The sequence below is a fragment of the Phacochoerus africanus genome, chromosome 1, assembly GCF_016906955.1.
Source record: "Phacochoerus africanus isolate WHEZ1 chromosome 1, ROS_Pafr_v1, whole genome shotgun sequence".
Taxonomy (NCBI): Eukaryota; Metazoa; Chordata; class Mammalia; order Artiodactyla; family Suidae; genus Phacochoerus; species Phacochoerus africanus.
In genome coordinates, this window is record NC_062544.1 from 185296435 (window position 1) to 185323437 (window position 27003).

Below are 27003 nucleotides of genomic sequence, written 5' to 3' on the forward strand. Positions count from 1 at the left end.
GTCTGTGTGGTCTATAATTCCAAGGCCAAAGAACAGTTAGTTGTTTAGTATTTTAACTTGGGGCCTAGTTATTAACAAGAGTTTGATTCTGACATTAAAAAAAAAAAAATAGGAGTTCCCATTGTGGCTCAGAGGTAATGAACCCTACTAATGTCCATGAGGATGTGGATTCAATCCCTGGCTCCACTCAGTGGGTTAAGGATCTGGTGTTGCTGTGAGGCAGCTGCAGCTCCAATTTGACCCTTAGCCTGGGAATTTCCACATGCTGTGGTTGTGGTCCTAAAAAGACAATACAATACAATAAAAGTTAATAAATTTAAGAATGTATTAAAAATTCAAAACACAATATTTATACATTTTCATAGAAAATTAAATAAGAAATATGTAACATATGGGAGTTTGGGGTTGGTAGATGCGAACTATTATATCTGGATTGGATAAGTAATGGGGTCCTACTCTATAGCACAGGGAACTATGCCCAATGTTTTGGGTTAGAAAATGATGGAAGGTAGTATGATAAAAAGAATGTGGAGTTCCCGTCGTGGCGCAGTGGTTAACGAATCCGACTAGGAACCATGAGGTTGCGGGTTCAGTCCCTGCCCTTGCTCAGTGGGTTAACGATCCGGCGTTGCTGTGAGCTGTGGTGTAGGTTGCAGACTCGGCTCGGATCCTGCGTTGCTGTGGCTCTGGTGTAAGCCAGTGGCTACAGCTCCGATTGGACCCCTAGCCTGGGAACCTCTATATGCCGTGGGAGTGGCCCAAGAAATAGCAAAAAGACAAAAAAAAAAAAAAAAAAGAATGTGCATATACGTATGACTGGGTCACTTGCCGTATAGCAGAAATGAAGGAACTCTGTAAATCAACTATAATGAATTTTTTTTTAAAAAAAGAAACATGTAACATAAAAATTATAAACCATACAAAAGAATTCAAACAAGAATAGTGATTATTTCAAAAAATGGGAATAAAATAATCTTATTTAAAATAAAAAACCTTAAAATTATACTCAAAAAATAATATTAAAACTGTAGAATAAAAATCACACTTAAAATTGAGTATCCTGCATTTATTTGGCATCTCCATAAACAAGTGTTGAATTTAATCACTGGGCAAAATCACTGACTAAATCCAGTACTTTGGATTTACTTTGACATCAGTGGGAAAACACAAATATAGGCAAATGCACTATCATACTTGCACCTTGTTACTGGCACTGAGTTTTTAAAGTAAGGCATCTTATTTGTGACATGATACTAATTCTTAGACTTATTTCTACTTGGAAAAATAGTGTTGGAACACTAACTGGTAAATATTTCAGTAAACATGTATTTTTTGGTACCAAGTTTAGGTTATTCTGAGAATTTTATGATATAAATTTTAAAGAAGAAAAGAAAACTCTGGAAAGAATCCAGAGAGCAACCATGAATGATGATAAGACTAAATGATCTGGAAAATAAGATATATAAAGGAGACTAAAAAAGATAGTTGGCTTATAAAGGAGAATCCTGAGGAATGAGTTACTGAAAATTCTATTAGAATCAGAAACAGAACATGTAGAAATGTACTTAAATTGTAAGGAGAAAAGAGGTTAAACAAAAAGATGAAATATGCTGTTATACACTTGAATCATTTCTGAGGTTGGTGCTTTTATAACATTTTAAGGGCAAAAGACTAAACTCCTAAGCATGTTAAATTTTATTTAGTGCTACTGAGATAAAAAGAAAATATTCCTTCTTCTTCAACCTTTTGAAAGAGTTTAAGGAGGATGGGCACCAGTTCCTCTTTATATGTTTGATAAAATTCACCTGTGAAGCCATCTGGTCCTGGACTTTTATTTGTAGGGAGTGATTTTATGACCTCTTCAATTTCATTTCTAGTGATCGGTCTGTTCAGTTGGTCTGTTTCTACTTGATTCAGTTTTGGCAGGCTGTAAGATTCTAGAAAATTGTCCATTTCTTCCAGATTGTCAAACTTGTTGCCGTATAGTTGTTCCTAGTATTTTCTTATGGTTTTTTGTATTTCTGCTGTATCTGATGTGATTTCTCCCTTTTCATGTATAATTTTGGTTATTTGGGTTCTTTCTCTCCTCTTTTTAGTGAGTCTGGCCAGGGGTTTGGGTATACCAGCAATGAAATATTAGAAAAGGAATACAAAAATACAATACCTTTTAAAATTGCACCTCACAAAATCAAATACCTCGGAATACACCTGACCAAGGAGGTAAAGGACCTATATGCCGAGAACTATAAAACTTTAATCAAAGAAATCAAAGAAGATGGAAAGAAATGGAAAGATATTCCATGCTCCTGGATTGGGAAAGTCAATATTGTAAAAATGGCCATACTACCCAAAGCAATCTACAGATTCAATGCCATCCCTATCAAATTACCCAGGACATTTTTCACAGAACTAGAACAAACAATCCAAACATTTCTATGGAACCACAAAAGACCCAGAATTGCCAAAGAAATCCTGAGAAACAAAAACCAAGCAGGAGGCATCACTCTCCCAGACTTCAAGAAATACTACAAAGCCATAGTCATCAAAACAGTGAGGTACTGGTACCAAAACAGACAGACAGACCAATGGAATGAATAGAGAACCCGGAAATAAACCCTGACACCTATGGTCAATTAATCTTTGACAAGGGAGGCAAGAACATCAAATGGGAAAAAGAAAGTCTATTCAGCAAGCATTGCTGAGAAACCTGGACAGCTGCATGCAAAGCAATGAAACTAGAACACACCCTCACACCATGCACAAAAATAAACTCCAAATGGCTGAAAGACTTAAATATACGACAGGACACCATCAAACTCCTAGAAGAAAACATAGGCAAAACACTCTCGGACATCAACATCATGAATATTTTCTCAGGTCAGTCTCCCAATGCAATCGAAATGAGAGCAAAAATAAACCCATGGGACCTCATCAAACTGAAAAGCTTTGGCACAGCAAAGGAAACCCAAAAGAAAACAAAAAGACAACTTACAGAATGGGAGAAAATAGTTTCAAATGATGCAACGGACAAGGGCTTAATCTCTAGAATATATAAACAACTTATACAACCCAACAGCAAAAAAGCCAATCAATCAATGGAAAAATGGGCAAAAGACCTGAATAAACATTTCTCCAAAGAAGATATACAGATGGCCAACAAACACATGAAAAAATGCTCAACATCGCTGATTATAAGAGAAATGCAAATCAAAACTACCATGAGATATCACCTCACCCCAGTCAGAATGGCCATCATTAATAAATCCACAAATAACAAGTGCTGGAAGGGCTGTGGAGAAAAGGGAACCCTCCTGCACTGGTGGTGGGAATGTAAACTGGTACAGCCACTATGGAGAACATTCTGGAGATACCTTAGAAATCTATCCATAGAACTTCCATATGACCCTGCAATCCCACTCTTGGGCATCTATCCGGACAAAACTCTCCTTAAAAGAGCCACGTGCACCCGCATGTTCATTGCAGCACTATTCACAATAGCCAAGACATGGAAACAACCCAAATGTCCATCGACAGAGGATTGGATTCGGAAGAAGTGGTATATATACACAATGGAATACTACTCAGCCATAAAAAAGAATGACATAATGCCATTTGCAGCAACATGGATGGAGCTAGAGACTCTCATACTGAGTGAAATGAGCCAGAAAGACAAAGACAAATACCATATGATATCACTTATAACTGGAATCTAATATCCAGCACAAAGGAACATCTCCTCAGAAAAGAAAATCATGGACTTGGAGGAGAGACTTGTGGCTGCCTGATGGGAGGGGGAGGGAGTGGGAGGGATCGGGAGCTTGGGCTTATCAGACACAACTTAGAATAGATTTACAAGGAGATCCTGCTGAATAGCAATGAGAACTTTGTCTAGATACTCATGTTGCAACAGAAGAAAGGCTGGGGGAAAAATGTAATTGTAATGTATACATGTAAGGATAACCTGACCCCCTTGCTGTACAGTGGGAAAAAAATAATAATAAATAATTAAAAAAAAAGAAAATATTTATTTTTATGTCTATACACCCTTATATGATTTCTAATAAATGTTTTTCCAAATGCATGTTGCAAAAATCATTAAATGAAATTTACATGCAACAATGGTTAAGTAAAAGTGTATCAGAAGATTTTACCAGGATGGAGGTGAGCTTCTGTGTATATAAGGTTAAGGTACCATTTATGGAGGAACTCAGTATTTTAGGATCTAAAACTTTATGTTTTATGTAAGACAAATACTTGTCTTTCGACAGACTAAAATTAACAAAAATAAGAAAGCTGATGCATAAAACCCTACTACCAATATATTAAATTGACACCGGGACATGTACATATCACACTAATAGGAATTTTTATGACTGGATCATACGTTCTTTCTCAATAATTAAGGTTATGTAGAGAGCAAGACTATATTTTTTTGTTTTTGAATATAAAATTATAATGAAATTAATTAGTGCAGCAGGCAGATAGGCCAGTGTATACTGTGGTACGGGTTTCCCTTGCTACCCAAAAGCAGAGCATTCTTATAAAACTTTTCAAAGCTGCAATAGCATAAAAGGAGGAAGAAATCACCTTAGGACACATATTGCTGAAGGATGAACAAAATTAATGGAGGTAAATCACAGAAGCTCACAGATAAGAGTTCAACGCCATGGCAGTTTAATGCTGAGATGCTGAGTGTAGATCCTGGTGAAGGAGCTGGGTGGCGCCACTCTCACCACGCACGTTGTGTGCTCTGCGTCCTATAAGGGCTCCCTGCAGAATAAGCACCGGCTATTTTGACTTAACATTTTCTGTAAAAGCAAAAATTCTCTTGGGATTTCTTTAGGTTAGTGAAAACTGGTACTAATGTAGGTCTTCTGTAAAAGCTAAGTGGTATAGGGCAAACATTTCAGAGATACCGGTTGCATATTGAACCCTAAAACCTCAATGGCTTACTTTAGCTAGGGTTCATTTCGCTCTTGAAGAGGTGGAGGGATACACATCCAATTTTAATGGAAAAAAAAAAGTTCAGGTGAGCGTGACACACATCACGTCTGCTCACTAAACAACTGGCCAGAATTAGTCACATTGCCTAATTGGAAGAGGGCTGAGAAATGTGGAAATGCATACAAATATTTGGTGAGGTGTAATAATCTTGTCTTGGTTAGATCCCTTGATTATTTAAGGGAAGAAGTTAAGATAGGCTGCTACAACCATCCCTATAAGTGTATGGAATTTGTCCATGACGCAAACAGCTTATAGAGGGAGACTAATTCTCCTTTTTCTAAAAATCTCTGAAATGCACGTTGTTTCTATTTCATTCTGACATTCCACTTTTTATGTTTCAATATCTGACTATCTCATCTTTAACTGGCTTCCATTTAATAGGTTTAATAGGTTTATATTTCAAAACAATTTACACTAAAGTCAGCTGGCTCTGTAGCTTTTCTGCTTCTTTAAGGTCACTTAACTAACCTTTGATTTTATTCATTATATATTGATTTTATTTTTAACTGGAGGTGAGTAGGGGTGCAGAGAACTAAAAAAATCATAACCCCTTTAAATATGTTAATCAAACTTGCAATTAATCAGTTACTATTTAGTTATTAAGAAAAAGTACAGAATTTAAGATGAAATATTTATAATACATTGTCTTTATTAACTGAGTCATTTTAATTTGAGTGATTAATTCAATATTTAAAATTTTAAGACAAATCTGAAAGCAAACAGATCAACTGAAATCATTCTTTCATTGTTTTCAAGATACAGCTTATAAATCTATTTTCTAAATAGTGTGATTTCTTTTTTGTTAAAGAAACACACCACTTTCCCAAAATATTGTCATATTGAAAAGGTATCGAGATGATTTTGTTAATAACAAAGAAAATACACACATCATTTTATGATGCATAAAAATATTTTGAAAAAATCTATATTATATTTGTAGCTCTAGTTCGAAAGCTATTTTTGACAGGGCATAATAAGACTGTCTTCACATTTATTGGACCATGCATTTCCAGTCAAAGAACAATTTTATTTCTTAATATCACTAAGCACATTATTATAATACTGAAAAGAAATATTGGTGAAAATTGTAATTTAAATTACCGTGAAAAACTCTGAAAAGTCAGCACTGTTAAAAAACTGCTGAAGGTTCAAAATCTAAGTAGGTGACTAAACACCTGGCACAGGAAAAGAATAGCATAATGGGCTAAATAAAGAAGACACTGAGTGCTAAGAATTTAATTCTTGAAAGAATAGACTCTAAAATTATTCCAAACATTTCCAAAGAAGTGAAAATAAATTAGAGTCTACTAGGAAGGATGTGTCATATTCATGTCTACCCTCGTGTGGATATGCTCCCATTGGACAAATTGGCTTGTGTCTTTTCTGTTTCAGTGTCCATGTTCTACTGCTTACTAAATATCTCAAATATTGTATCCAATAGTATCTATTAGTTTATATTTAATTAGAGGAGGTTAAAGTGTGCATTTCTTTGTTTTCCCTTATGTATTTGGTTGAACTTTTTCTTGCATGTTTGTTTAACTTTTACAATTAAAAACCCAAGCAATACCACCATTTCTTTTATGTTCATTGCTGTATAATTGATTTAAAATCTTATATTAATTTCAGATGTACAACATAGTGATTCAATATTTTTTAGATTATACTCCATTTAAAATTATTACAAAATAATAGCTATATGTCTCTCTACTGTACTATATATCCTTGTTTATTTATTTATTATTTTGCTTTACTGGAATTTTTATTCAAAAATTTTTACTAGTTCAATTTTTAGTTTTTTAAATTGAGGTATTGGTGTACAGTATTATGTGTTTCAGGTGTACAATATTGTAATTTAAAATTTTAAAGATAGAATTCCTCTTATAGTTATAAAAATTGACTATATCTCTATATTATAAAATATATACTTTCAGTTTATTTTATACATAGTAGTTTGGACCTTTTAATCCCCCTATATCACTTTTATACATGGTAGTTTTTATCTCTTAATTCCAAACCCCTATATTACAATTTCTTTAACTTATATTTTTTTCTCTATTAAAAGTCCAATGGAATTTGTCTTTAAAAAATTTAAAATTTATTTATACAATTTTTAAAGGTTACTTTCCGTTTATAGTTATTACAAAGTATTGGCTATATTCTCCGTGGTGTACAATACATCTTGTAGCTTATATGACATTCAATAGTTTGTTTATATCTCCCATTTCCAACTCCTATATTGCCCCTTCCCCCTCCCTATTGGTAACCACTACTTTATTCTTTATATTTGTGTCTGCATCTTTTTTGTTATAGTTACTAATATGTTGTATCTTTTAGATTCCACATATGAGTGATATCCTATAGTATTCGCCTTTCTCTGACTTATTGCACTTAGCATAATGCCCTCTAATTTGATTTATGCTAGTTGCAAATGGCAGAATTTTGCTCTTTTTTTAATGGCTGAGGAATATTCCATTGTATGTGTATATATATATATATATATATATATATATATATATATATATATTCTTTAAAGATTCTATACTGTCCAACCAAGGCCTTCTTATTTTCAGATAACTCACATCCTCTTTAAGACCTATAAGAGCCAGCTCAATAAATACTTGCTAAATTCAGGAATAATCCAGCCTCCCAACCCTCATTACCTCATTCTGTTTTATTCCTATTTCCCTCATCTCCTAACAGCTTTATGATGACATTCCTGGTACTTACTTATCTTGCTTAATAAACAATAATGTGTGTATAAATGTGTGTATAAATGAAAGCTTAGGATCCTTCTTTGCTTGAAACCTGTTTTTTTCTTTAAATTATTTCTCATGATAAAGCTTTCACTCAAATATCCATTACTATACCTTTCCTTTATGTTTACTTCATTTTAAAAACTCCCCCCACCCCCCGGTTTGAACCCAGTCTTTATCTAGCATACATTTATATCTAAAATGTTATTTACATCCTACAAAAAATTATTAATCATCTACTAGCTTAGAAGTAGGGCTTGTGCTGGTGAGTGGGATCCAAGATGAAGAAAATATAATGCCTATACTTTGGAGAGCACAGAATCTTTGCCTAAAGAGGCAATGATAGACCAACTCTTACCCAGTATCAGCACAACAGGTCTTATGAGAGAACAGAAGAAAGGTCTCTGCTAACTCTGTCTAATGTTGGAAAAGGCTTCCCAGATGATGTAAAATAAAAACTAAATTTTAAAAGAGGAACGAGAAATTTCCATATAGAAAGGAGAGTTGAATCAAGAAAATCATAGAGTAGTGTCTATGCGAAACACCCTGCATTTAATTAATTGCATTAACTGCCCCTCTGTGAATCACCAGGACAAGGCCCCAAAAAAGGCTTGGGGTGGGAGATTGCTTTCTGGTGGAGTTTGTTGCTGAAAAGCCCTCTGCATGCCAGGGATGTTGCCCTCGGCCTCTCGACGTTTCTGGTGGAGGCTATTGCTACCTCTATACAGTAATGTCCAAATAGATACTGAATAGAAACGTGGAAACAAAGGTGGAGGAAACAGGAAAAGGTAGTATTAATTGCCAGCCAAAAGGTAATACAGCAGGCTAGTGCCTCAAGGACTATCCCCCATCCCACCCTGGGGTAGTGAGGAGGCTTATGGTGTTCAAGGAGCAGGGTGTGATAGGATTGGTTGGTGTGAAACACTTGGGAGTCAGCATCATCAACTTTCTGGTTCCAACTGGTCTGGGGTCTGCATGCATGTAGGCAGCATACAGTTAACTTTTTCTACCCAATGGGGTCGTTAGCACTTGTAAAAGAGCTCCAAGGACATGGGTCAGGATATTATCTATAGTCCTTGAGGAAGAACTAAAAGTCCTTGACCTTGTTGAATGACTATTATTGTCTTGCTTGACTCTTTTCCTATATTTTCTCACTTCTCTGATTAAATTGATTATTTGACTAAAGTTGTTCTATAGAAAAAAAGGCAGGTGGAGGACATGAATAGGGGTCCTGCTTGGTCACAAGTCCAGGCTCCTCTTCTCCTGTTGAGTTGAATGTTTATCGCATGATGCATTTATTCTTAAAACTGCTATGTCAATTAAATTTTTAATTTTATAATCATCATAATATTGCATAAACAGATGGAGCAAAACAAAATAAAAGTCACCTGTATAAAACCTTATTTGAATGTTTTGGAAAGTGCATCTCTGAATACACTGATGCCAATTAAGGTATAGATGGACATTGCTAAAAGATATGGTGGACATTTTAAGGATATTTTACTCTTATTTCTTTTCATTAGGTTCTTCCTCATCTCAAATATCCCCAATACAAGTGCATGTGGATGTGGATGTTACAAATCATGCAATTCTAGTCTGTGAGCCCACATTAAAGAAAAACATCCAGCTTCACATCTGTTTTAACTTACAGCTCATTGTTTAAAAATATGAATGTGCTTTGTTAGTTATTCATCTTCACATGTCAGTTTTTTTTAATGAACTAACCACTGGAAATTTTGTTTGTTTTTCAGAAAAAAGGTATTTCTAAAAATCAGTAAAAGTAGGAAAACTATGGCCTAAAAAGTCGCCGTTGTAGAAAAATGAATAATAATGATTTCCTATTCTTAATAATTTATATTTGTCATTAGAATGTAAAACAACAAGCTAAGTTTGAAGTAAACATTTATTATCTATCATGAGGGAGAAAGAGGAATAACAAAGAAGTAATTTTTATTTTATTTTTTAAAAAAGAGACACACCAGGAGTTCCTGTTGTGGCACAATGGTTAACGAATCCGACTAGGAACCATGAGGTTGTGAGTTCGATCCCTGGCTTTGCTCAGGGGGTTAAGGATCCAGCGTTGCCGTGAGCTGTGGTGTAGGTTGCAGACGCGGTTCAGATCCTGCGTTGCTATGGCTTGGGCGTAGGCCGGTGGCTACAGCTCCGATTCAACCCCTAGCCTGGGAACCTCCATATGCCACTGGAGCGGCCATAGAAAAGGCAAAAAGACCAAAATAAGTTAATTAATTAATTTAAAAAAATAAAAAAGAGACACACCAGCAACTTCTATAGTGGTCACAAAAATTACACCAACTTAAAAAATAATAAAATTCCTCCACTATATACAAAAGGTTGTTCCTTATTAGTAGATTGTTAGAAAATAATTTCTTCTTTCACTTCATTAATGTATATGCCAAACATTATGCAGATTATGCATATTATTCAGGCTATTCAAGAAGAGTTCCTCTCTTCTGGGCGTTAAGACCTGGTGGGTACATAACATAAAATTATAATTCTGTGCTATAAATAAGTTCTACAGCTGCAAATATTTACGCTGGTGTAGTAGTTTTCTATTGCTGCTTTAACAAAGTACCACAAACTTGGTGGCTTGAAAAAATATAAATTTATTATCTTACCATCCTAAAATTCAGAAGTTTGAAACACTTAGAATAAAGAACCTCTCTATCACTGATATCAATAAATCCTTTAATTAACAAATGTTTATTGAGGGCTATCTATTTTCAAGACTCAATATATGACACTATCTCTGTTCTTGTGGAATTTTCAGCTCTTTAGTGGATGAGGCAGACATCAATAAAATGATCACAAACACATAACATTACGATTACATCAGAGTAAGATCTGTGAAGATAAATCAAATAGTGCTATTAGAGTAGGGTAAGGATCCATCACTGGGGATCAGAGGAGAGGAAATTAAATTGCGATATCAAGAAATAACAGGAAATAAGGGGAAAGTGCATTTAAGACAGAGGAAGATGCATATAAAAGGCCCAGACATGAAGTCTGATATTCAGTTGAGCAATTTAAAGATCACTGTGGTAGAACATAGAAACTAATAAGAATGTAAAATCATACTAGGTTCTATTGAACTTTTTGTTAAAAATTTGAAGCATTGTGAGCAAGGACCTTGAGTTGATCAGACTTGCTTTATGAACCAACTGCCTTAGTAGAGATGGGCCAGAGTGGATGATAGAGGTACATGTTTGTGGAAGTGCATTTTGACAGCTCAGATAGATTATAGCAGCTTGTTCCAGTGAGGAGAATGTGGAGATCAGAGATGGGTTCTAGAGGTAAGGTCATGAACATTGCTGGCAGAAATGGAAGATGAGAGGATGTGAAGTATAAGCAAAAATTTCTAGTGTTCTATCTTGAGGAAGTGAATATATGCTAATACTGTTCAGAGTTAAGTACCACTTAAAGAGAATCAGGTTTGCTGAGAGAGGATAAGGAGTTACTTTTTAAATGTGTAGAGGAGAAAATCAATTTTCTCCCAATCATGGAACATTTCTGGTTCTCGTGGTGAGATGGCAGTCATACTCAAGTAAGAGGCAACAGGAGATTGGTAATGACTTAGATTAGAGGATTTGAAATACCCATCTTTGCAGTACCAAGTGGAATCTTATTGAGGATGAGTTTTAGGATGGTGAGGATAATTTCACTTGGGAATCCTGTACTTATATAGCAAACGGCAGACAGGTATAAAGTTTTTCTACTTTCTGCTCTAACAGCATAAATTTGGACTTGTAAAAGGACGATAAATTGTGGAGACAAGTAAGAATTAGGAAATTTTGGTCTGAATTAAATGTGCAGAGTGGAGGATGTAGGGTAAGGTGAAGGGTTAAGTACTAGGCATGGATAGAAATGAACTTCTGTTATTTCACACTAGCACTTTTTCTAGTATAGCAGTGTGACTTCAAACAAGTGACAAATTATTTTTCAAAATTTGTTTTGTCTGTGCCTGTGGCATATGAAAGTTCCTGGACCAGAGATCCAACTTGGACCATAGCTGCAACCAGAGCCACAGCAGTGACCACACTGTATCTTTAACCTTCTGAGCCACAGGGGAACTCTGTGACATGAATTTTTGGAACTTACATTCCTACCTGTAAAATGGGAATAACAATAGCTGTCTCACAGGTTTGCTATGAATTTTAAATTGATTAAATGGAAAATGTGTGGCAAATACCTAGAACATGGTGAATTCTCTATAAATGTTACTTTTATTATACAATACTTGGATTTCTCTTTCTCCATATTTATACTGTAATTTACCCTGAGTTCAAAAATGTTTGTCCCAGCACTTTGCAGAATAGAATAATACAACCAATTTTAATACATATTTCTTTTGTAAATCTTTCTCCATAGGCTAAGATAATAGTAATACTGTACTTGTTAACAACATAATAGCAGTTTCTCAATTAGACTGGAATTCTAATGGCTATAAATAATGAAATGATTGTCTACCTTCAGAAGCATTTATTTAGTATTTTTTATATGTACCTATTATGGTCTCATAATTCTGCTGGTTTCTTCTCATTGCTATTATACTTATTACAACCTAGGTGTCATTTGACATTTTCAGTACTAAACAATTCTTTTTAAAGCAAGATCATAATTAAAATGACACTAGGTAGCCTCTCCTTATATGAACAGAGCTCTCTGCATATAAAAATAGAAAGAATAAATACCACTGTGGAACAACTTACCCCTTCTAAATGATCTGCTACTTGTGTTATCTCATTCAGTCATCATAAAATACCTGTAAGCTTAAGCAAGGCATTAAGCTGAGGAAACAAATAGCCGGAGATTTAAAGCATTTGTGTGCTATCATGTGGCTACAGAGTAATGGACACTGCATTTGTATTCAGGTGTCTATCTGGTTTCAACTTTGATTTAATTCTCACTAGATTTGTCTTCATTTCAAGGAGAATTTGAGCTATCTGTAGTGGAGGTTAGATGTACCTGAGACAAGAGAAAATTTATCTCATTTTAAGAAAGGTCTTCCAGTAGCATTCAGGTATCATCAAATGTTCCTCAGGGAAATAAAATGGTCTGTGTTGAAAACACAGGGCATACACATCCAGAGACTTCATAGTAAGTGCTGCAGAAATTAGGGAAGTTACAAATGATATTTTTAGAAATGCACTAGTAACAGATCAGATTCTGGAAGACTAGAAAGTGGTTGTCATAACACACGTATCAGAAAGGCATTAAGTGATGACAAGTACAGGTACAGAAAATCGGTTGGCTTAACATAAATTATGGAGGAAACTATATCAGAAAAACAAGTACACAGAATAAGTGCTTACAAAGACATGCCAATTCACAATGAAAAATAAAATTGCTTTAGTATTGCTTCAGTAACTTATTTTGGTTATCATTTTAAGACATTACTTTCAACCACCTGTGGGATATACACTGACATTTATACTTGCACTAGTACAGGTATAGTAGTTTGTAGATTCAAACTACTGCATTTGTTGTTTTAAATACAGCAAATGTGATAATGGCTCAAAATAAAGAGGTGCATGTAAATATCAGCAGTGATCACCGAATTAAATACATTGCTTGGCTTTGTGCTTGTTCTTTTCACAAATATATTTGGCTACCAGATGTGTCAGTTAATTTTAGGTATCAACTAGACTGAGCCATCAAGTACCCAGATAATTCGTCGGTATTACTCTGGGTGTCCGAGAGGATGTTTTCAGATGAGATTAACATTTGACTCAATAGACTGGCTAAAGGAGATTGCCTTCCCTGATTTTAACGTCCTACCTGTGGCCAGCTGAAGGCAGATAAAAGAGCTCACCAGACCTGAGAAGGAGCTCTTCTCCCTGACTACCTTGAGCTAGGATGTAGGTCTTCTCCTGCTTTTGATCTCCAACTGAAACGGATCTTTGAGTCTTGAAATTGTTGCTTGCGCATTGCAGATTTTGGGATTTTTTGTTGTTGTTGTCTTTTTTTTTTTTTTGAGGGTTGCATCCGCAGCATATGGAGGTTCTCAGGCTAGGGGTCTAATCAGAGCTGTTGCCGCCAGCCTATGCCAGAGCCACAGCAACGCCAGATCTGAGCCATGTCTGCGAACCACACCACAGCTCATGGCAATGCCAGATCCTTAACCCACTGAGCGAGGCCAGGGATCAAACCCACAACCTCATGGTTCCTAGTCGGATTTATTTCTGCTGTGCCAAGACAAGAACACCCAGATTTGGGGATTTTTCAACCTTCATAACCATATGAGTCAATTCCTTATAATATACATTATATGTGTTATATATTAAGGAATGATAATGTACATTGTGTGATAATGTTATGTATATAATTATATTATTATATTATATTTATATAAAAATAATGTACATATCTTACTGATTCTGTTTCTCTGGAAAGCCCGGACTAATACTCCGGAATCTTCTGGAGAAAACAAGAATTTTCCAAAGCGTAAGCTCAGAACTGATCATTGACACTTTCATCTGTGCTCTATTAGCCAGAACAATCGCATGTACCAAAGTCATGTCCTAAAGGTGGTGAAGAAGACAGGACACTAAACTTACTGTGTGGCCATGGCAAGGGATTTGAGGGTATTTTTTATTATATTTCAATAGAGTCAAAATTTTAACATGAGCATTCATGAACATTGATATGATGTCTCCTTTTTTTTAGTATCTTTGATAATAAGGGTAATAAAAGTGATCACTTGTGGAATATATTGTACCTATATTGTATTCAGCAGGGCATACATATCAATGATATCTGCTTATTTTTCCAATCCCCTCACCCCAATATGGCTTGAAAGAGGCAATGTTTGTTTTCAACTTATACTAAAGAGCAAAAGTCTATAGATTGTATTATCTAGGTCATTTTTTGGAGTTAGTTTTTCAAAACTTTCTTTTAAAGATCTGGTTCTTTCTTACTTTCCCAGGCTTATCTTTTGGCCTTTTATCTTTACATACCACAGTCTCTTGCTAACAGAAATACATTTTTCTTTCTCTTTTGCAGAAATTTGCCTGTCAATTATTCTTCTATATTGTGAGTTGTTTGGGGTCAGAGATAATAACTTTTATCCTATGATTACATGCAAGTTATATCCAGCATATTTTTCTTTTTCTTTTATTTATTTATTTATTTATTTATTTATTTATTTATTTATTTGGCATTTTAGGGCCAGACCCACAGCATATAGAAGTTCCCAGGCTAGAGGTTCAATCAGAACTGTAGCCACTGGCCTACGCCATAGCCACAGAGACACTGGATCCTAGGAACATCTGCTACATACACCACAGCTCATGGCAACACCCGATCCTCAACCCAGTGAGCAAGGCCAGAGATCAAATCTGCATCCTCGTGGATGCTAGTCAGATTTGTTTCTGTTGAGCCACGATGGAAACTCCTACTCAGCATATTTCTTTGTTAGTTACTATGCTACTTACCAGGGACAAAAAGATATTAAAATATGGTTTTGTCTTGGTTCTGGTAGTACTGTTCTATAGCAAGTGAGAAATATATATTTCTTTACTGTGTTATTAAGCACTAAGTAAATGCTTTTTGAAAGAATTTTAATCTCAATTTGCTTTTTAATGTTTAAATATTAAATTTGAATAGATAAAACTGTATTCAGACAAAAGTGTATTTGGTAGCTCTTATCAGGAAATATCTCTGTCTACATTAGGCAGAATTTTGTCCCCATGACCTTTGCTTTTAGTGCTACTCCAGTGAATATGCTACATGGTATATTACGTGTCAAATTATTGCATGGAAAAAAATACTTTGGAGATGTAATTAAGGTTATTAATCAGTTTACTTTAAGATAGAAATATTATTGGGATTACCCATTTAATGTAATTACATGAGCTCTTAAAAGCAGAGAAGGAAATCAGAGAGATGTCGATAATGGGTAATTCAGAAAGATTTGAGGCATGAGAAAGACTTCACCTGCTACTGCTGCCTTGAAGATGGAAGGAACCACATGGTAAACATGAGAAAGAAGTAAATTCTGCCAATAACTAATAATCTCGAAAATGAACCCCAAGCCCTACATTGAATTGCAGCCCTGCTGACACTTTGATCTTGGCCTTGTAATACAAAGAGGGATTTCATCTATGTCATGTCACACTTCTGACCTACCAAAACTGTGAAATGACAAATGAGTGTAGTTATAAGGTGCTATATTTGTCACTCATTATGTAGCAGTAGAAATCTAATATACTATCTAAATCAATGTCCATTACTATTGTGGTTTTAGTTCCTGTGACAGCACTTCAATGGTAAGAGACTTAATCACACAGAAGAAATACCTAAATGCAATTAAATTTAATTGTATATTTAATAACTTGTAAATAGAACACATTTTTACTTTCAGTGAGAACATAGTAAATGTATGGGCAGTATACAAATTTGTATCTGTTTCTAAAGAGATTTTGTGTTGTGATAGAAAAAACACTAGGAGAGCAACCAAAATAGCTGATTTAAAGCTGATACTAACCACTTGACTCTAAGCAAATCTCTTTTTCCTCTGTAAGTTATATTTATCATATTTAAAGTAGGGGGCATCATATCAGCTCTCCTATCTCGCAGGGTTGTGACCATCTAATGAAATAATATGTATAAATGCACTTTGTAAAACATAAAACATAATGTAAATGTGACAGATTATTACTAGACTTTTGCTAAGTGAAATATTCATGTTTATGTTTTCCTAGTTAATTCAGAATATTTTCCATAAGTGCATAGTAATTATAATCGATGTAGCTTTCTCAAAAAGGTAAATGGATCAATGTATGGGTAGGTGGATAAACAGTTAAATGTGTATAGACTTAGATTTTAAAAATTCATTGTGTTCAATGGAATATTTAAAATGTTATTTAGAAAACACCTCTTTCTGCATAAATTATTTTGGAAGGTTAATATTATTGCCAATGTCTCAACTCATTAAATGCCACCATGTAGTTTATACACTTTTTTTAAAGTAAAGTTGTTCAAGCAGCAAATTCAGTGACAAGACTCTTTATATCATATATGTGACATTATTAATTTTGCAGTATCTCCAGGAGATGCTAAAAATAGTATGTCATCAAATCATAAATGTATACAGAGTTTTTTAAGGTCCAGCTACTTACAAGTCTCAACTTACAAGAAAATATAAACACATTAAAAACTCATTAATATGAATAATAGAGTGATAAAAACACATATTGCCTCAGGCAGGACAATTATTGGTCAATAACTCCTTATTAGTTGTTTATGTTGTCATCTCTTTATTTTAGCACTTCACTTATCCTTTGATCTGGTAATTCTGGATCTTTCTGTTATTTTTTGGCAAGCAAACTGATCTAGTAAAGATTCAACACAGTCTACACTTGCATGGTTTCACTAAATCTTTATTGAGTTTTAAAAGTTAAAGATTTTTTTTCTTTTTCAAAGGTTTTCAAAGAATGACCTTGATGTACTTTTTTTCTATTTATGCTGATAGGATTTGTCGAAATTCTTTTATCCTTGGGTTAAAATATCCTTAGGATATTCCTTGGCCATTATTTCTTCAAATATTTTTTCTTCTACCTTCAGGCCTTATTCCCTTTATGCTTCCTCCTATTACTATGTCTCCAAGCACACTGATCTTTTTTGTGGCATTTAATCTGCTATTAATACCATCCAGTGTATCATTTATTTCAAATATTGTTTTGTACCCCTAAAAGTTTTATGGTCTTCTTCTTAAAAATCTATGGTCTTTTTTTTGCTGTCTTCTAATTCTCTCCTCATCATATTCATACTTTTGTTTATATTCTGAGCATTTGGGGAACAACATTAGCTATTTTAATACATTTGTCAGCTAATTTCCTCACCTGTGTCATTTCTGCATCTTTTTCTTTTCATTCATTTTCCTGCTGGTTATAGACCAAATTTTTTTCCCGCTTATTTGCATACCTAGTAATTTCGTGTTGGAGCTTGAAAAATAAGATCACTATTGGATGATGGATTTGGTTTTATTTCTTTAATGAGGTTTGGATTTTTTTCTGGCATGTAGGTAAGCTACTTGCAGGAGATTTGATCCTTTGGGGAATGAATATGAAGCCTTGTGAGTTCTTCAGAGAAGTCTTTAGTCCGCAGCTTATTTGGCGCAATTTCTAAATTGATGCCCATGAGTGACCTATCCCATATGCCCTATGAAGTTAAATTTATTTCCAGTTTTGTCATTTTCGACCTCTAGATTTGTATTACCCCAAATACCTCATGGAAGGCCACCCCATATTCAAGAAGGCCTCTCTGAGATCCTCCAAAGTGCCCTTTCCCCACTCACTGAGCCTCCTCAGCCTGCTTCTTCCCTGACTTCTGGCTCTTCAGCTCTTTGAGGTTATATGGCTTGGTTTGGTTCTCCTTTCCCGACACCAACTTCAGAAAGTAACCTATGTAAAACCTAATGCTGGATTTTGTTTCCTTTCTCTCAAGAACCCCAGTCCTGTTCTGGCTGTTTTATAATGTCTGAAATCTGTTGAGATATATGTTTTTTTAGTTGTTTATGGCAACAAAACCATTCTCAGAGCAGCACTTTATGGGCAGAAGTGGAAATACCCATGAGGTCATCTAAAGTTTTTTTCTATTCCTTTCACTGAAAGGGTCCAGAAATAATGCTATATCATGAACACAAGGATACACAGCACCACTGTTGTTTTAAAATACTATTAATCACTGAGGTGAAACACAACCCCTTATGGCTGATTTCCAATTTCTCACTGACTGAATGCAGGTATGGGACAGGGAAAGTAAGAGATGAACCTGGGAATTAATGTCACACTAGAAAGTAAAAAATGCTAAAAAAAAAAAAAAAGAAAAAAGAAAATATGCCAGAATCTTAAAGGTGCTTGAACAGCTCACATAGCAAACATTTCAACACCAGTGAAACACAGATTGGCCAATATTTTAGGAGTTAAAGTGTTTCTCAAAATATAGAGCTACATTGTAGGAAACATTGAATAAATATAGATTCATCCTAATACAGCCTAAAACAAAAGGTTTCAAAAGATAAAAAAGATCCACCAATAATTTAACTTCCAGGTAGAAAAATTCTACACTCTTCTGATGAAGGTGACAAAATCAAAATTTCCTACAATATATCATCTGTAATGTTTAATATGTAATTAAAAAATAATAAGCATGGGGTTAAGGATCCAGCATTGCCATGAGCTGTGGTATAGTTTGCAGATGTGGCTCAGATCTGGCATTGCTGTGGCTGTGGCTGTGACTGTGGCCAGCAGCTGTAGCTCCTATTTGACCCCTAGCCTGGGAACCTCCATACGCTATAGGTATGGCCCTAAAAAGCAAAATAAATAAATAAATAAATAAATTAGGCATGTGACAAGGCAGGAAAATGGAATCTATATGTAATGAAAAAGCAAGTGCATAGAAAAAGATACTCAGATGGCACATCTGTTGGAATTAGCAGACAAGGACTTCAAAATCAACTATTAGAAATATGCTAAATAGAGAATTCCCATTGTGGCTCAGAGGGTTAAGAACCCAACTAGTATCCATGAGGATGTGGATTCAATTTCTGACCTTGTTCATTGGGTTAAGGATCCTGCATTGCCTTGGTTATGGCATTGGCGGGTATCTGCAGCTCTGATTCTATCCCTAGCCTGGAAACTTCCATATGCTGCAAATGAGGCCCTAAATATGCATATATAAAATAATTTATAGCAAAAGAAGAATAGAATGCTGAAGAGATAAGGAATTTCAGGACAGATACATAAATCTTAGAACTAAAAACATACAACATTGGATGGGAAGAAAAATACAGAGAAAAGAGTCATTGTACTTGAAGACTAATTAATAGAAACTTTCTGATCTAATCTGAAGCACAGAAAAAAAAAAAGATTGAAGAAATAAACTGAGCCACAAGGACCGAGGGGAGAATAACAATGTATAATTGGTGTCCAAAGAGGAGGAGAGAAAATGGGAATGAAAGAATATTGACATATTAAAATTAAATTTTCTCATAGCTTTCTAAAACATCACAGAGCCAAGAAGAAGGAAATCCCAAGCTGAACAAATATAATAAAAACCACACCATGTTGTAGCATAGTTAAATTACTAGAAATGAGATATAAAGACAACATCTTTAAAGCAACAAGTAAAAAAAAGAAAAGAAAAGGGAGAGAGAGAGAGAGCAAGCAATGCATACAGTGGAGAAACAATAAACAGAACAGCTAATTTCTCAACGGAAATAATGGAGGGCAGAATACAAGGAAATGACATCTTCAAAGTGCTTAAAAAACAAAGCACATTTGTCTAGAATTTTATACACAATGAAGGTATTCTTTAAAAGGAAGGCAAAATTAAGAAACATTTAGGTAAACAAATCTCAAGAGAGTTGGTGACTAACAGAGCAGCACTGCAAGGGTCACTACAGAAAGTGAATCTTGCTGAAGAAAATGAGATTGGAAATAATTCTTGCTTTACTTGAAGTGGTAAAATTTTAACTCAAGGTAGATGAAAAGTTAAGCATATTGTAATCCCTAAAATAACCATGATAAAACTAATCAAAAGAATGAATAATAAAATCCTATACAGGAGATAAAATGGAATACTAAAAATAGTCAATTATTTTAAATATTTAAAATTGCAGGAGCAACTGGAAATGGCGTGGTTGAAAAATATGATTATGTGTCTCCAAGAAATAGCTTGGTAGCATACCAAGGTAGGTAACTATTATATAAACAGAATATTCAAGGTTATCTTGGTGTGGTTGAGGCCCTAATCAAAAATTTAATCAATGACTGAGCTACATTGCAAAATCAAACTCCTGAAGAGAGGGGTACTTTCTTCTGAAAATTCTGAAATTCTGAACTGGATGTTAAATGTGTGCTCTGTTGAAATACCAAAAGACACATGGAGTTCTAAACACTCTATTAAAAAAGAAAATATAAGACAGAAATGTGTAGCAGACCTGTTGAATGAGTTTGCTAATAAAGGCCTCATGTTTTCTATAGGAGGCAAGATCAGGTTGATGTCTTTCCTAATGGCTAGAACAAGAGGTATTTCCTGGGACATGTGTAAAATTATGGTTATAAGACCATTTCTTTCTTTGGAGACCAAACCATGGCAGGTGGGAATGGCCATGATATCATCTCAGACCTGAGAACTATAGACTACACCGAGTCTGGGCCTGCAGACACACACAAGATCTGTGAAGAGATCTTGTCCTAAAGATCCTTTTCACAGAGGGAAGGAGAGGGAGCCTCAGCTAATGAGCCTGACATGGTCATCCAGGTGCCAAATCTTAGGTCCCACCTTCGCATGGCTACCCTTCATCTTCAGCCCTGGCCAGGCTCTCCACAGGGTTCAGTTGTATCCTCACTCCCCAGGGAAATAACCTTCTACCCCCAAACACATGAAGCCTCCAATACCAGAAGAAGTCATAAGAGAGAAAGACCTGTTAAGAATGGCACAAAGGAATAACCCCAGCAATAGATTTCATCTTCCAACTCCATATTTGCAGTCAGAGTATGCATAGGTTTTTTTGGAAACTTCCTGTCATTCTAGAAAGATGGAGAAACAACATGGTTATTGTGATAATGTCACAGATATTTATGTTTGGACCCCTTGCCTCAATAATAGAACAAGAAATGTGTGATGAGAAAGAAATGACAGGACAATTATAAGCATTCCACCCTGGAACAAAAGTTCAAAAACACTTTCTGAAAAGAAGCTTCCTCCTGGCTGTCAGCTTGAGAGCTTTGAAACTGAGGGGACTGTGATAATTGGGTTCGTATTATGCTAAATTACTGCATCCCCTCTTAGTTTTCCAGTCCTGCTATCTATTTGAGAGAGGCAGACCTCAGCATGAACTGCCAACAGATAATCAGCCAGGTGACTACTGACCCCAAGTAGTTTGCACTCAACTCTCATAGCAGGCAGGTCAACTCTGTACTCTCTAGACCTTGAATAGCCTGGCTGGTAATCTATAATCATGTAGATAGAAGGAAATAGAAACCAATAACCCCTGGTAGAGAATAGGCACCAGCAGAACAGTCCTTCCCTTGGAAGCAGGTTCTGATCCTAGGTCTGGAGAAAATAACCTGGAATGTTAAGTTTCACCAAAAGAACCTTCTTATTGGATTTGGCTGGCTTCCTAAAGGCATTATTCATCTCCAGTTTCTCAGGTAAAACCTGGTTAATATGTAGAAATAGAAGTTTCACTTTATCCTTCTTCAGACCTTTTTTTTTTTTTCTTTTTCTTCGTTTGTTTTTTGGCTGTCCATGGCACGTGGAATTCCTTGGTCAAGAGTCAGACCCAAGCCAATGCTGGATCCTTTAACTTGCTGTACTGGCAGCAGATCAAACCTGTGTCCTTGAGCTGCAGAGATGCCACCGAACCTATTGCTCTATAGGGGGAACTCCTCTGCTCTGCAGACATTTTAATAAAATGTACCAACCCAAGCCCTCACTTAGACTTTAGCTTAAAGGGTAGGAGTGCTGTGGTTGGGACCCTCACTCCTCTCTTCTACATTCTGCAAGTTCTTTGTGAAACTGGAAGGCAGCTCAAGGCCCTAGTCCAGAACAGCATTGAAGAGAGCTCCTAAGGTTCACATGTCACTTTTAAGTATCTAGATATGTTGAGACCCACAAACTCTCCTCAGATGCTGGGGGCCAGCTTTAATCAATAATGTGGCCTCTGCAGGGGGTCACCTACCTGAATCCTAGACCAAGGGGAGCCCGGGACCCAGCATGCCCTGCCTCTCTACCCCGAACAGTTGCTTTCATCACAGATAAATCTGGTCCCCTGAAAACTTTCTGGCCATTCAGTCTTCTCTTAGCACAGGATTGGGTTGGGGAAAGAAACAGGAAACTCCAGCCTATGATGTCTACCCAGCTCAACCACTCCATTTGCCACACACAGGATTCTTGTTTCTCAGTGAATCCCGGGCACAACCATCCAGTGGTAACTTTACTTGTAGACTTTTGCAAATGATACTACAACAACCTTTTAAAATGAAAAAAAAGCAAATTAAAGTGACTTTTGTGTTTCCTAAAAAACAAAATAAAGTAAAAGAAGGCAGTAAAGGCTACATAGTGGACAAAGAACAGATGACGAAAAATGAAAGACAAACAGCAAGAATGTATAATTGAACCCCAAAATATCAATAATTATACTAAATATAAATGGACTTGATGCTTCTATTAAGAGTCAAAGATTGCCAAACTGGATAAATAGGCAAAACCTTATCTATATGCAGTATATAAGAGATGAATTTTAAACATAGGAAAGTTGAAAGTAAAAACATTGGAAGAGATATAATATGTAAACACAGCAAAAGAAAACTGACATGACTAAGAGAAACTAGATGTCAGGACATGGGATATTTGCAGGTATAGTGAGTATTCATAATGATAAAGAATCGATTTAGCAAAAATATCTAAAAATGCTAAATCATATATACCTAATAACAGAGCTTAACAAAATATAAATAACTGTCAGAACTAGAGATAGAGAAATCTATCATACTGTAGGATTTTATGTACATGAATTTCTAGAACACAAAACACTGATATGATCTGAGGGAAATCTCAATAATGGTTCATCTTGGTGGGGGTTTGATTGTAAAGGGACAAATGATTTTTTTTTCAGGGTGATGAAGATACTTTATTCTCTTGATTGGAAAGGTCATTTCATAGGAGTACATGTTTACATTTGTCAAACTACTCAGGCTATATATCTAAATCTGTGGGATTTCTTTCTTTTTTTTTTTTTTTTTTTTGCTTTTTCAGGCAGAACCCGTGGCATATGGAGGTTCCCAGGCTAGGGGTCTAATCGAAGCTATAGCTGCCGGCCTAAACCACAGCCACAGCAAAGCCAGATCCAAGCCATATCTGCAACCTACAATACAGCTCAAGGCAACATTGGATCCTTAACCCACTGAGTGAGGTCAGATATGGAAGCTGCAACCTCATGGTTCCTAGTTGGATTCCTTTCTGCTGCACCAGGATGGGAACTCCTAAATCTGTGCATTTTATTGCATGTAAATTCTTTCTCAATAAAACCTCAAAACAATGCCCATAATTTTCCACAGTACCATTTTGTCACTCCACATTTAACACTGGATTTTCTACACATCTATATGTATTATTTCCACCTCTATAAACCTGAGGTGTTTATTTACTTTTGCAATTTTGAATATTTTTCCCAATTTAGATAATAATAAATACCAAGCAAACAAATAAAAATGAATTATAAGTATTGAATCCGACATCTTAAATAGGATTAAGTTTGGTTTGTATTGTAGAGGAGGGGTTGGCAAATGATATCCCATAGGCTAAATTTGGCCCACTGCTTGTTTTTATATGTCCCTCAACCTAGGAATGGTGTTTCCCTGGCAAATGGAAAAAAATCAAAAGAAGAAAATATGTGACAAATGAAAAATTATATGAAATTCAAACTTTAGAAAACATAAATGAATTTTTATTATAACACAGGAAAATAAAAAGTGAGACAAGACATATCGTGCATACACTGAGTACTAGTATCAGATAAAGGAGGCTTCTGGAGGCACAGGGTATTACCAGATGTAAATGAGAAGAATTCATAAGGTAAAAGTTGAAACTGAGATTTTAACTGAGCTGACATAGAACCCAGGAATCTGAATTGGACCAAGCCCTCAAACCCTCTGTAACAAAATCTGCTGTAGAGTAACTGGAGCAACAAAAATTCTTAGTCATGAGCTACACAAATAATCAGCTCTTTCACAAGATACAAAGCTAGCAGATGGGGTCACCAACAGATTTCATAAGAGGAGAACAAGTGATTATGTAGGCTATGGGAGTGGATACAATTTGAAAGGCTGTGAGATCAAGAGATAACTGGTTTCTGCCTACACTGTTTCAGCAGCTTTGCAAAGATGAGATTTATAAATACTTTATAAATTAAAGAAATTAACTACAGCCTCACTAAACTGAAAGTACCACCTACACCACTTGCACAGTTTTCTATTAATAGTGAGTGAAGCATTAGCTGCCAAGGCCTGGGAATGAATTATTACAGAATTAGAGCTTGCAGAGCTGAGTTATTGCCTCTCATAGGCACATTACTTGTAGCAAGAAAATACCATATTTGGAGTCAATCTCTTGGAGAGACCAAAAACGACACTCAGTTACAATGACATAAGAGCTTAAACTTACAGCCTTATTAATGTTTCAGAGAAATGGATGGAGAAGATAAAGTGGATAGTAATTTAAATGAAGAGATGGTTCTTCAGTACTTCTTAATCCTTTTGGTCTCTCAGCTACTTCTAAGAGTATATGAAGGCATTCCTTGATTTAAAAGAAACACATTCTATAGTGTTGTTTGTTAAAGAGGGAATATATTCAGTAGCAAATCCATAAAAGATTCTAGTTATAAAATGTTGAGGTTTGCATTTAAGAGATTGTGCTCTAGCTCTGCAATGTGGGTTTAAGGAGATTCCTGATCAGGATCATCTAACTCTGATTAATATAATAACTCGTAATGGCAAATAACAAACCCACTAGGACTTGTTTAATCAAAAAGGAAAACTTATTACCAGCACAGAACATAAAGGTAATTAATAGGTCACGAGGGCCTCATATGGCCAAGCCTCAAGAAAAGAACTGGAACCACTCATGTGATTGTCTTTAGGGCTTTCTCTTCAGCCATCACTTTGGGTTGTTTTCTTTTTCAGGCTTGCTGCAACCAGCCTCTTGTGGCTGAAAATGGCTGCTGTTAGCTTTCAAGTTTAGAATCTCTACTGTAGAAGGATGCCATAATTAAGATGAAATATCTGGATTCTTTGCTAAGGAACTGTTTGGTCCAGTCCGTGTCATTAAGTACCTCTTCTAGTCTAACCATAACAGGTCCTGCCACTTTGTCCAGAGAGAAACGTCTCATTGTTCCAAACTGACAGGTACTCACTAGTGCAGAACAGAAAATATAGTGATAAGGCCACATTGACAAAATATATTTGTCTAAAAAATTCCCTCATCCACTAAAACAATGTTTGATTTTCATTTATTGCCCTTAACCTAGCATCTTGTGAAGATACTGAGAAAATAACAAGAAGAAGATGAGCTTGATTTGAGGCCATCCCCTTTTAAAATTAACATCTAGATGCATTTATCAGAATTAATTAAAAGGACACTAGGATTTATGTATTGAATTGTATATAAATTTCACCTCAACCACAAAAACAAAAAAGCACTCAAAATAAATATTGTACTTTGATTAAAAATATGCATTTGAAGTATTTGTGGGACTATACTTAACGGAATCTGGGTTCTTATTCATGGAGCCAAAGAATGAACTTTGAAAACATACACACACACAGGGAGCAAGCAAAAGACTTTATTACAGGAAAGCAAATAGCTCTGAGCACAGACACTGGGAGGGGGAGGAAGATTCTCCCCTTTCTATTGTTCTATGGAGGTTTTTATTTCTGAAGGATGAGGGTACCAACATGGGGTCTAGACATCATTCCTTTTTCTCATTGTCCTTATCCGGTCACCTATATCAGACCTTATCCAATAGGGGTCTTGGAGATGGATATGCCCCATAAGTTTTATGGCTACTTTGTTCTTTCCCCTAGACTGGGAGTTGCCACTCTATATTCTTTTGCTCACAGTCAAATGTATAGGTCACCTTGATGTAAAACAAATGTACTTTCAATATTTAATCTTCCAAAAAGCAAGACCGGTTTGTCTAGATTTGTTTTTACAAGTCTTGAACCATGGATGTTAAGCAGGGAATATATTAAATATATATAAAATATATATCAAATATATCAAAGCCCATGTTCCTACACTAACTACTTGAATTATTATTTTGCCTCATAATGATGTCTGTAACTTTTTGAAATGCATCAAAAATAGTATATATGAGCCTTGGTGGAGACAAGATGGCGGAGGAGTAGAGGGACACGCTCGCCCTCTCCCACAAACACAACAAAAAAAAAAGCACATCTACAGAATAAATGACTCGCACAGAACAGCAACCAATCGCTGGCAGAAGAACCTAAACTCCAATAACGGCAAGAAGTTCGTGACATTACGGGGCAGAACGGGAGAAAAGAGGAGAGTGAGAGAAGGTGAATCCGAGCATGACGGGCACTCCAGAAAGGGAACTGCGGAGGAGAAAGGGACCCCGCACCCTGGAAAGTCATCTACACGGGGGAAAGATCAAACGAACCGGAGGAATCTCCAGATGCAGAGAAGAGTGTAGCAGTAA

At 35.7% G+C, this 27003-nt stretch overlaps 1 pseudogene; it reads left to right on the forward strand.

The window, feature by feature from the left end:
• Positions 1–15668: 15668 nt before the first annotated feature.
• On the forward strand, positions 15669–20978 carry LOC125110872 (phosphomannomutase 2-like; annotated as a pseudogene).
• The last annotated feature ends 6025 nt before the right edge of the window (positions 20979–27003 follow it).